The sequence below is a fragment of the Perca flavescens genome, chromosome 7, assembly GCF_004354835.1.
Source record: "Perca flavescens isolate YP-PL-M2 chromosome 7, PFLA_1.0, whole genome shotgun sequence".
NCBI lineage: Eukaryota > Metazoa > Chordata > Actinopteri > Perciformes > Percidae > Perca > Perca flavescens.
The window spans coordinates 18,943,639-18,954,493 of NC_041337.1; the positions used below are offsets into that span (position 1 = coordinate 18,943,639).

At 40.3% G+C, this 10,855-nt stretch overlaps 1 protein-coding gene across 7 annotated transcripts in view; it reads right to left on the reverse strand.

Moving 5' to 3' along the window:
• LOC114558104 (homeobox protein Hox-C10a) overlaps positions 1 to 10,855 on the reverse strand; it is a 131,164-nt gene that overhangs the window by 116,701 nt on the left and 3,608 nt on the right. Inside the window, exon 3 of one of the 7 annotated variants that reach the window (XR_003692914.1) lies at positions 4,036 to 4,168. The exons of the other annotated variants lie outside the window; for them this stretch is intronic. The gene's annotated coding sequence lies outside the window, so the exon portion shown is untranslated. Of the gene's footprint in view, positions 1 to 4,035; positions 4,169 to 10,855 lie in introns of those variants that run through there. 7 annotated transcript variants of the gene reach the window in all.

Sequence of the window (10,855 nt, forward strand, 5' to 3'; positions counted from 1 at the left end):
AACAAATATAAATAATAATACAAATTGGAGGCTGCATCCAAAACTTCATCATTAGTGGCCTGGAATTATTACTTGTTTTTACTTTCTTTGGTTTAGAATAAAAAGGGGAAAAAACAAAACCATTTGGTGAATGTTCAGTAAGAAGTTTAATGCAGCACCATTATTCAAATGTGCAATAACATTTATGTATCTATTTCTTATTGCTCATAAATGGGCCGAGTAGTGAAATGAGTAGTAGTGAAATGAATGAAATTCTTTTAACAGTTTTATGGGTACAAAATTACAACTCCACATTTTGAATTCATTGAACTGTAACTGGCAAGCTTACTTTGGAGAGTGAATAAATGTTCTTTTTATGTACGCTGTTTAAACTTTTTGAATGCTTTAACATTAATGTGTTAACATTGCTTTTTTTTCCCCCAGACATTGTCCTATAGATATAAGACCATTTTCACTCCATCCCTCATTTTGAATTCCTCAATTTCAATCCTTTGACCTCCAAATGGAAAATGACTGACATGATTTAATGCTAATGAAGAGAACATTAATAGGGGATATAAACTAGAGTGCTTATAATTACAGCAGAGCTTCACAAAACTATATCCCAGCTCAAATAATTAAAATAGTAGTAATAATCTCAACAATGATTCATACATTACACAGATATGCTTAATTAGCAACTTGCTTTAAAGATCTTCTGATAGAAGGACAGAAACAATATTGACACAAAGGAAGAAATGGAGATCTGCAGAGGCAGGACTGTCTGTGGCTCTCTGTTGCCTTCATGTGTGTGCTCGACTGCCCCCTGGCAGATGCAGCTGTCACTGCACTAACATTTTACCAGAAAAGGAAAACCACTCCCTACAACAGAAAACCCCAGAAAAATGGTCCTGCGTCTAATAAATTTGCCATATACCCTCTAATTTATGCCATCTGCATTGTTGGGGGCTTAATGTCAGTAAGAGGCACTGCAAATGTCTGAGGAGCCAGGAATTATGCAAGGAAGCACATCATCTGAAACTCCCAGAGGTTTATCACTTCTTTTAAATCTTTAAACACACAGGTGAAAAGAAAGAGCTTCTGAATACAAACATGGGATATAGAATGGTATTCAGAGCTTTGCAAAAGTATACACCCTGAAGTGAAGGACAGGTTTTGGTAGCCTCTTTCAAAAATTGCACATTACACCACTGAGAGATATTCTGGCAATGTTTAAAAGCCAAAAATGATAATAGCTGGTGAGCAGTCACACAATATGCATGGAGAATCATTTCAATCTGAGCAAGGGACTACTGTGTATCAAATGTACATGGGGGGGGGAAACATGCCAGCTTTAGCCTTAAAGCAGCACCAAAAAAAATCAATAAGTAACAATTAAGGTGTAAAAAAAAGATAAAATAAGGAATGACGAGGGACACATGATGGACTAAATGTATAACAAAACCTAAAATGCACAGGAATCCAGCACTGCTCACAAAGTTAATGCCTAGTTTTTAAACAATGGCACTGAGAGGGTAGAAACCTTAAACACAGTTGGGACAGTATATCTTTGTGACAGTCCATTTTACATGAAGCCTGCATGGTCACTGGTACACTAGCTATAATGCAGTAAGGTTAGACTAGATGTGTTGTTAAACTACCCTATGTCACAAACACATGCTGTGTGACTGAACTGCAGAGTAGCCCACCAAAACTGATGTGGGAATGGATACTGCATCACAGTACCTCAGTCTAACTAAGGGTGGCAGCACAGCCCCTGTCACAAGACTTGGCTAACTGGGATCACTGCCAGAGAGCATCTTTAGTGTCTCCATCTAAACCACCAGGACCACAGAGAACCACGCTGACCAGAAACTTTGGTCAATGAAGCCAGCATTGTGGCAGTTCTAGATGAACATTACTATTTCATAAATTCATCAGAACTAGAACTATTAGCTCTATACACTCAATCAATAATCCACTCTCTTTGCCAATTATAAGTGAGAAACATGGCGTTGACACTTTTCACTCCTTAAGGACTGCTTTGTGCTCAGTAACACCTTCCCCTGATAAATGGACACAGGGCAGAATATACTAGAGGTGCCACTGCTGATGAACGTGCATCACTGCATCCATTTCGCAGTGCTTAAAGTCTGCTCCGTGCAGGATGACATCACTCAACCAAGACCACTGGAGTAAAACCAGAGCCTGTAAGGCTATTCAAATTAATTAACAAATGACCTTAGATTAAAAGGGGAGTCACAGATCAGACAATGAAGGTATTTATCAATTCAATAGGCAAGTGTACTCTCACATGATACTTTTATATCATTTCTCTGTGCTGTAAGCCCACACTCTGTTACACTGACGTGAATATACATACACTGTATTATACAGAAGTTAATACAAAAAACAGCTATAGGGTGTAGAGCATAATTTACTTTTTTTTTGCCTCTTAACCGTTTCAATGAATCTGCCCTGTATTAAAATGCCTTTGGATATAAAAGCATCACCGGTTGTTTTTCTATTTGGGGAGGAAATTCCACAATAAAGAAGCAACCAGGAATCATGTCACAGTGCTGTCTGATAAAGTGTGAAATAAGTGTTAGGCCAGATGGTTTTTTTCTTTTATTTCAAGTACAGACTATATCTGAACCATCTTAGAGAGACAAGTCAATCTCAAGGTTCGCTAATACAGTCCCATGGACAGGGGATAAATCCCTGGTAGGCAACAAAAAGCAGATCAATAAAGAAAGCATGTAAACAAACCACAGTGGAAATGAAGTTGAGATGGATGGAGAGTGGGGTAGTAACGGTGACCAGCAGTGCTTCAAATGAAGCACATGGCCAGGGACTGAAAGAAGAATAAAAGGGCAGAAAGCCAGGGGGACCGTCAGGGTGAGGAGCAGTGGAAGATGCGTGGCCATGAAAGATAGAAAGGAACAGAGAAAGACGGAGCTGTGGGGGAGATGGGGGAAGCGAGAAAATGAGGGAGAGAGAAAAACGGTAGTGTAGAAGTGATTTATGCTAGTTGTATAATTTTCTACACTGCTGCTCCCCCCCCTCTTCCCCTACGGCCCTCCTTTCCTCCTCAATATCCAACCCTCCCACCAGGGTGTGCTCCTCCTCACTGTCACACCAAGGAACAGTCCCTGGCCACCCCAGCCAGTGATTAAGATTCTGCCGTGATGCGACTGCAGCACTTCGCAAATGGAAGACTGGACATAATTTCCCTAAAATGCTGTTTTTTATCACCTATTTCCCCTTCATCAGCTTGCCGCACACGATTGATAGCTGATGGCACCTCTGACAACTTAACGTTTTTATGGCTAGATTTATGGGCTATCTGCTCCTCTCCTTTTACAGCTCAAACTCTGTAAAAATGCTTATTTCTCAGATAAGGAAAGGGAGGGTGTGTGTCTATGTGTATGGAATGGTATCACACCCAGCTAAATGTATGTATGAGAGAGAAGGACCCACCTCACTGCATTGCAGTCCAGATCAGTGCTAGTTATAACGACTGAAATTACCTCCGCATAAAACCATGGATTAAATAATACTTCCCACTACTTGGATAGCATGCAACCCAACTCTCATCACCTTCTCAGCAGCAAACATTTGCCATCATACTCCTTTAAGGGAATAGTAAACACTTAAAACGGACAGTCATACAATATGTGTATTATTTTGGAGACTCTTAAGTCACAGATATAGGCATATCAAGGCAAAATTGTATGTATTTTTTTTTAACCATAGACCAGATGCATGATAGTGTAAGGGATCGACAATAAAACAGCCTGACAAAAGACACATGCCCCGTTAGCATGTATATGCATGCTGGTTGATTGTGAGGAAAAAATGGTAAATATATAGTATGAGAGTACATTATCACTCTCAGGTTGTTTAGCAAATTGCAGTGACACTAAGGTGAGCTTTGATGGCGGTGAACACCTGGGTGAAAACTACCTTGTTGAGTATTTGTGTGCATGTGTGTCTGCACATGTTGATGCAAGTAAGAGGTTTTCTGTACTGGGGGACTGCTGGACTTACTGGGCCGCAGTGGAAGTGTGGCAACTGCAGGTTTTCCCTCCCTCCCTGGTCAGATTTACAGCCAGTACAGGCTCCCAGTTAGCCTTCTCCTCTCCTACACTGATGAGCCTGGCAGATCCCAGACAGACGCCCCAGGGGACTGGAGTGTGACAGGGTATGGGGGAGGGGAGCGAAGGGAGGGAGAGAGAAAGAGAGAGACGTGAAGAGTAGGGAGGAGAGAGAAGGAGAGCAAGAGAGAACCAGTCTGATGAGATCAGTGATTCATATACACCCAGGAGGACACACCCTGGAATGGGGTAATACCACACATGTTTTAACTGGGCTGGCCCATAATTCATTAGGGTTACTAAGACTACAAGAAGCACCTTAGGGGAGAGGTCTCAGAAATCATCTCTGCATGTTGTTGAGGGGGGGAATTAATATTCCATGTTACAGTGTGCTGGCCTCTTAGTGGAGAAGACCAATCTGTTGAGTAAAGAAAACGAGCACATTTGAAGCCTGCATATTTCCACATCATGTTGCTCTGAATTTCCCTACACTCTTTTTTTGTATCTGCATGGGTGTCAGTGGATGTTTTATGACAAAAAATATGTAACTGGAAAAAGTGCAGCTCTAATGTGCTTAAATATAGCCATCCTCCTATTGCAATAAACCCAGTATGGTGCTAACTTCTTCCAGAATAAACCATTGTGCCTTATGCTTCATTAGGAGATAAACACAGTAATTACTGTGCACTGTATGAGAAAGCAGGCTGGTCCTCATTTACAACAATAAGTGAATTACATACCATCATCTTTGTTTATAAAGGTCTACTAATAAAGCCGCCTTAGTATATCACATCTTTTCTAAAATGTAAAGCTACCAGACCAGATGTCAGAACTAGCTAACTCTAGATACTGCACAGATAAATGTTGAATTGGAAAAGACTGCCTTCAAATTAGACCTGGGCAATATATCCATATTATATCGATATCGTAATATAAGACTAGATATCGTCTTACATTTTGGATATCATAATATGGCATTACTGTAAAGTGATGTCATTTTCTTACCAGACTGTTGTAACTGTTCTATTATTTGCCTTTACCCACGTAGTTATTATATCCACATTACTGATGATTATTTATCAAATATCTCATTGGGTAAATATTTTGTGAAAGCACCAATAGTCAACACTACAATATCGTTGCGGTATCGATGTCGAGGTATTTGGTCAAAAATATCGTGATATTTGATTTTCTCCATATCGCCCAGCCCTACTTCAAATAATATCAAAGGATTTAAAAACTAAACGTCACATCCCACTGTGAGATTTTAAACTGTTTCTGATGCTGTTGTTGTGCGTCTTCTCTCTTTGCTCGTTTTTTCTGCTGCACTTAGGTCTTTCTTGCAATAAAAATCTTGATCCCACAGACATTACCTGACAAAATAAAAGTTATAGGTCTGCATCACACCCACGTTCATGAGTAGATTATAGTGATGTAGTGTACTCATGAGTAAAACTTTGTAGTTCTTCACCTAAATTGTGAGTGTGTCCAAGACATTGTACTTCAATAACACCCATTGGAGACCTTTTCCCATGAAGCCCGAAACGGCCCTCAGCTCAGCCCTGACCTTAATTGCTCCGATTATTCCCCATGATTGCCGTTGCTTTCTGTCTTGAGCTTTATAGGGTCACAATGAACAGGTATGGTTTAATTGTGGCTTTGGAAAGCGAACACAGCTCATGTTGTTTCAATTAAATTTGGGGCATAATGCATCACGCTTTGGTTGACTGAGTCAGATTCCTCATTTTCATTTACCGAAAGCAAGACAGGATTATGTACAGGAGGCCAGAGGATGATGTGAACGAGGCTATTACAACTTTACTCAGCACCTGGGAGGTCCTGTAGGACTATACTGCACTGAGGTTTGTCATCACCTGGTTTCCTAACACAGCACCAGTCTGTTGACAGCATACTGTGAAATTCTGGACATATGTGAAGTACTGAAACAATTTCAGAACAACCAGGTAACAACATGACCTCAGTGCAGTAAAAAACTGTTCATCATCTAAATACAATTTAATAGAAGCCTATTAATCACATAATGTAAAGCATGGTCTCTTCTAAAAGGCCACAAACTGAGTTATTCTTTGAAAAATGGTCTCTTTCTGATTAAGCAATCACATAGGAAGCATACGCTGCCCAGTTTTCATAAATCACTTCAAACATACATGGCATTTGATTAGAACCCATTAGCAATGAGCAACAGTGTGTGTATGATGTGCATGTGAGGAGGGAGGCCTGTGCATGTGTCTCAACATTTTCCATGGTCGGCTTTTTAGGATGTTCCTCATTAGTGTGAATATTAATGCGACCAGAAAGGGGGGAAGAAAAATGTAAAAGGAATTTGGAAGAGCTTTTTAAAGGGGCCATTTCATCAGAATCGTTATTTTTTTGCGGTTCTCTGAAGGCTCGTAACCGGGGGTCTATGAAGAGAGACATGCCGCAGCGGGGCTTAATTTAAAACCAGAAAGGTCACTGCGCTAAGAAAGGTCCTCAGCTCAGCCAAAAATATAAAATATGGAGGAGAAAGAGAAAGGGGGAGGAGGAGTGGGCCAAGAAAGAAAGCAGAATGAAAGGAGATCAGAGGATGCCGACTGGGAAGGGGGGGGGACCCAGGCAGGAGGAAATACATACAAGTAATTTGGAAAGACTGTTATGGAAGAGAGTACAAAAATGGAAAAATACGGCAGAAAGAGGGAAACTGAGAGAGGATAATGAACTGAGTTGGAATTGAACTGGAACAGGCCTAGCATCAAACAGATGCAAGAGGTTTTTTGTTTACTTTAATGGTGTTTTTGCAAGTAATTTGTTATAATGGCCAACAATTTCAAGGAAAAACACTGCATCCATACACAGTGAAGGATTGCCAATCTGTCAGACAATCTGTGTTGGCAGAAACACAACCCTCCCCAAGCCTTTGCTGAATTAGGCTCCCTGTGCTTGGTACTGGACCAGAGTACTAATGGTCAGATGGGAAATTAGCATTGCCATATGCAACTCAGCACAAAATAGGTACAACTTTGAAAACAACATTTCTCCCTAGATCTGAAGGTCTGCTTATATAAATTGATGATGATATAACTTGATTTGGCTGAGAAATGCATGCCATTGTGTTAGACTTGGCCTTGTTAACAATAGTAAAGTGTTCTGCAATGAAGTTGCGCCCCCCCCACCACCCCCAACTCCACCTTACGTTCCACAAACTAACATCCCTGTCTTCAATCACTTGTTTATCTATCAGCTCACTTTAATTGTCCGCTGGGTTTTTGACTGCACGACATTACATAAAAGCACACAGGAGCCTCATGGCAGCAGCACGACAGCCTCTGATGTAAAGCCTCACGCTTTGCACAGATAAGACAGGTTCAATTTTAATGTTTCTAGCACACCGAGACGCACCAGGCTCACTTGTAAAACAGAATGCCCCCTTTGCTTGTAAACGCAGCAGCCCAAGAGGAGGCAAGAGATGGGGGTTGGGCCGGCTGAGGTGGGACTGAATTAATAAGGAAGAGAGGAATTCCACTTGTCCAACTCCTGCAATCCATCCAGAGGATCAATTTCTTCTCTCAAATTCCCAATCCATTCCCCATCTCTTTTAAAAACTAAAACCCAATTCCAATCACAGCAGCAGTAAAGCATATCTTGTAAAAGGTCATAGTGTGACCTCTGAGTTTTCTAAATTGGATGCTGGTTGGCCCACTTTCCTTTGAAATACTGCGCAGCCTGAAATAAAAACTGCCCTGTACACAATCACACCACCAGTGGGACCTGCATCCAGCCCATCAGTAGGTGTTCATTTTGATGTGAAGTGTCACAGCACAGAGTTTAACAAAATATTGGTTGTCTGTGTTGAGGGGAAACAGGACCAGAACTCAAACCTAAACTGGAGCGTGGGGACCCAGGGGTGATTTTGGGATAGGTATATCTGTGTGTGCTTGCCATAGACAACATGCAGACATATAGTGGAGCATCTCTCCTGCAGCCAGCCAAGGGAACTGATCAGATGGACGATCAAACACTAATCATTCCCTCACGGCCCGTTCCGAGTAAAGCTGTCATTAATTTTGTGGAATTACATCAAATCTGAGACATTCTTTATGTGGCCCACGGCCTGTAGACAGTTATACGACAGGGACTGCTGCGCTAAGCAGATGGGGCAGCTTGGCCGTGCATACTAAATACCACCGTCCCCCATTTCTCCATCTCCGCCCTCCCAACACTCTGCCCTCCTTCCAGGCACTCTGCTCCCTCTTTCTTTGTTTTCTACCCTTCTAATGCCTATCCTTGACTATATCACACAGCCCTCACTGATGTCATGACTCATCCCCCACAGTGATAGGCACTATTTAACTCAAAAATGCAGATTGCTTTAAACATACTATATCCTTGATAGAAGAAAAAAAATATTTCTAAATACTCTTTCACACACAAGACACATCCTGCGTTAATTTAGTATGATGAGAAAATAAATAGTTTACATACATAAATCTTTAATGTTTGTCTATTGGATGTTGACAACTTTAACAGTTTACTTGCCTACACACAACAGAAGGTCATAATCCCATTTGAGGCTTCCTTGGCAACTGATTACTGCTGAAGGCAAGTTACAATTTATGACTAGTGACACATACCTGCCATTCCCTTTGAATCAGACATGTGGTAAGCTATATTCAGACAGAGCACCTCAGGTAATAAAACTGCAGTAGCACTCAGGGGCTATACCATTTTCTTATATTGAGAGGCATTCCAAGCCAGGCTGCTAGAAATCAGCAGACGCCAGGGATTAAATTTGTGTGGAATAGTTCTGCATCAGATAAATAAACAGCATGCAGAAGCTTTTGTGCCAGAGCAGTTGATAGACGGGTGTTTTTCCATCTAATTTTTCACATTTGTCCAGTTCACACTTCCCCAAAGTAAAAAACTATACATTCATATGTTGTCTGTGTGTGTGTGTGTGTGTGTGTGTGTGTGTGTGTGTGTAGCCTATATGTACATGTGTGTGCAGGTGGGGGGTTATGACAGACAGAGGAGCCATAACAGCAGACAGCCAGGTCAAGATCAAGCAGTTTCATGGACAATCCACTTTCAGTCTAGTCTCTATTAGGGTGAAGCCTCACATTCCTACCGCACAGCCATCTTCACACAACAGTGAGGCTTCAAAGTCAAGGCTAACTGAGGTCTGCCTGTTTATATATATATATATATATATATATATATATATATATATATATATATATATATATATATATATATATAAACGAACCACAAAACACCAAACAATTAGCAAAACACGTACAAAGCCAGCCAATAATAAATAATTGATTTATATAGAGGTATTTTATATTGATGCATATCTGGCTTTTTTTTTTTTTTACTGGTTAATTGTTATGATTTAAAAAAAAAAAAAAAAAAAACAGAAGCAAGACACCAACAATCTTGTGGAACGTACAGTTGCTACAAAATCACATTAAGAACATTTGTTATATTTTCTTTTCCTAACATCCTAGCCTAAAACACACATGTAAGCAAGTCATTGCAGTACAACATATTTAATTATCTTACTGCATAGAGAGCCACTACGTCCAGCACCACTTTGCTCACACAGGCTCAGCACACTATTAATCCACTTAAACACAATTTATAGGGTCTCAACATCGACTGTCCGTCGGCATAAAATTACATGAAGCGTCCTTATAGTGTCTTCAACAGACTAAATTAGCCAAACTGGACTTACTAATTGAGGACGAGTAAAGTACTGTGTGACTGGATTGACTCATCAATGAGCAGAGATAAATAAGCAGGCTATGGGAAGAACATCAAATAACTATAATAATATAGGATGAGCATTATTTAAGCAGCAGTTACTGAGGCATGATCACCTTAAATACTTAAATTTACACTTATATGATCTACGTTTCTGCTTTTTTGTAGTCCCAGGCAGTCAACTGATCGTCCTTAGTGCACTGCAATGATATTTAAGTGATTTTTTTTTCCTCCTTATCTATTTTGCTGTTCTGTTGTAATATTTGCAAAACCTTAATTGCAGCAGGATTAATTAGTGCAAAGTTGAGATGTCGGCCTTCATAGCATTTAACTTTTATATTTAATCTCATGCCGCAGCCTAATTAAATACTATATTTCTCTAATCTAATGTCTCTCCTACATTATGTAAAAAAATGTGCACCAAGATGACTTCAGAAGGCCATGGGGACTTTGGTCTTTGGAGGCTAAAGGACATGCATTGTGTGTTATACATGGTTTAGGAATATGGTCTGCATGTGACAGACTGAATGGAAGGCATTGGGTTTTCAAGATGGTATACTGCCATCTGCTGTCTGGTGCCGTAACATCACCATGCTGTTTCATTTGTACCCACACACGTTACAAGGCACACTATGGGAGATAGGAACCTTGCCAAACTGTGGCGCATGGCAAAAAGTAGGATGACTGTGTTTTAATAAAACCTGAAATCGACATAAAACCCGGAACATGGATTTATGTCAAAAAGATATGTTCCGGTTATACAGGTAACTCAGTAATCCTGCTTAATTGGCTTCTGCAGGACATTGATTCAACTGATCAGCAAAACAATCTAACAGAGAACTATAAAATGAAATAGAGATAATATGGAGGTTGCAAAGAACCTATAGTATTTAACTTTAATTTAAATGGCATAGCCTTTATAGTGTGCATTGTCTACCTCCGAGCTGCAGAGCAAATAATGCGTAATAACAATGTTGACAACATGCAAAATATTATGTGTAGCCTATGAGATGGGC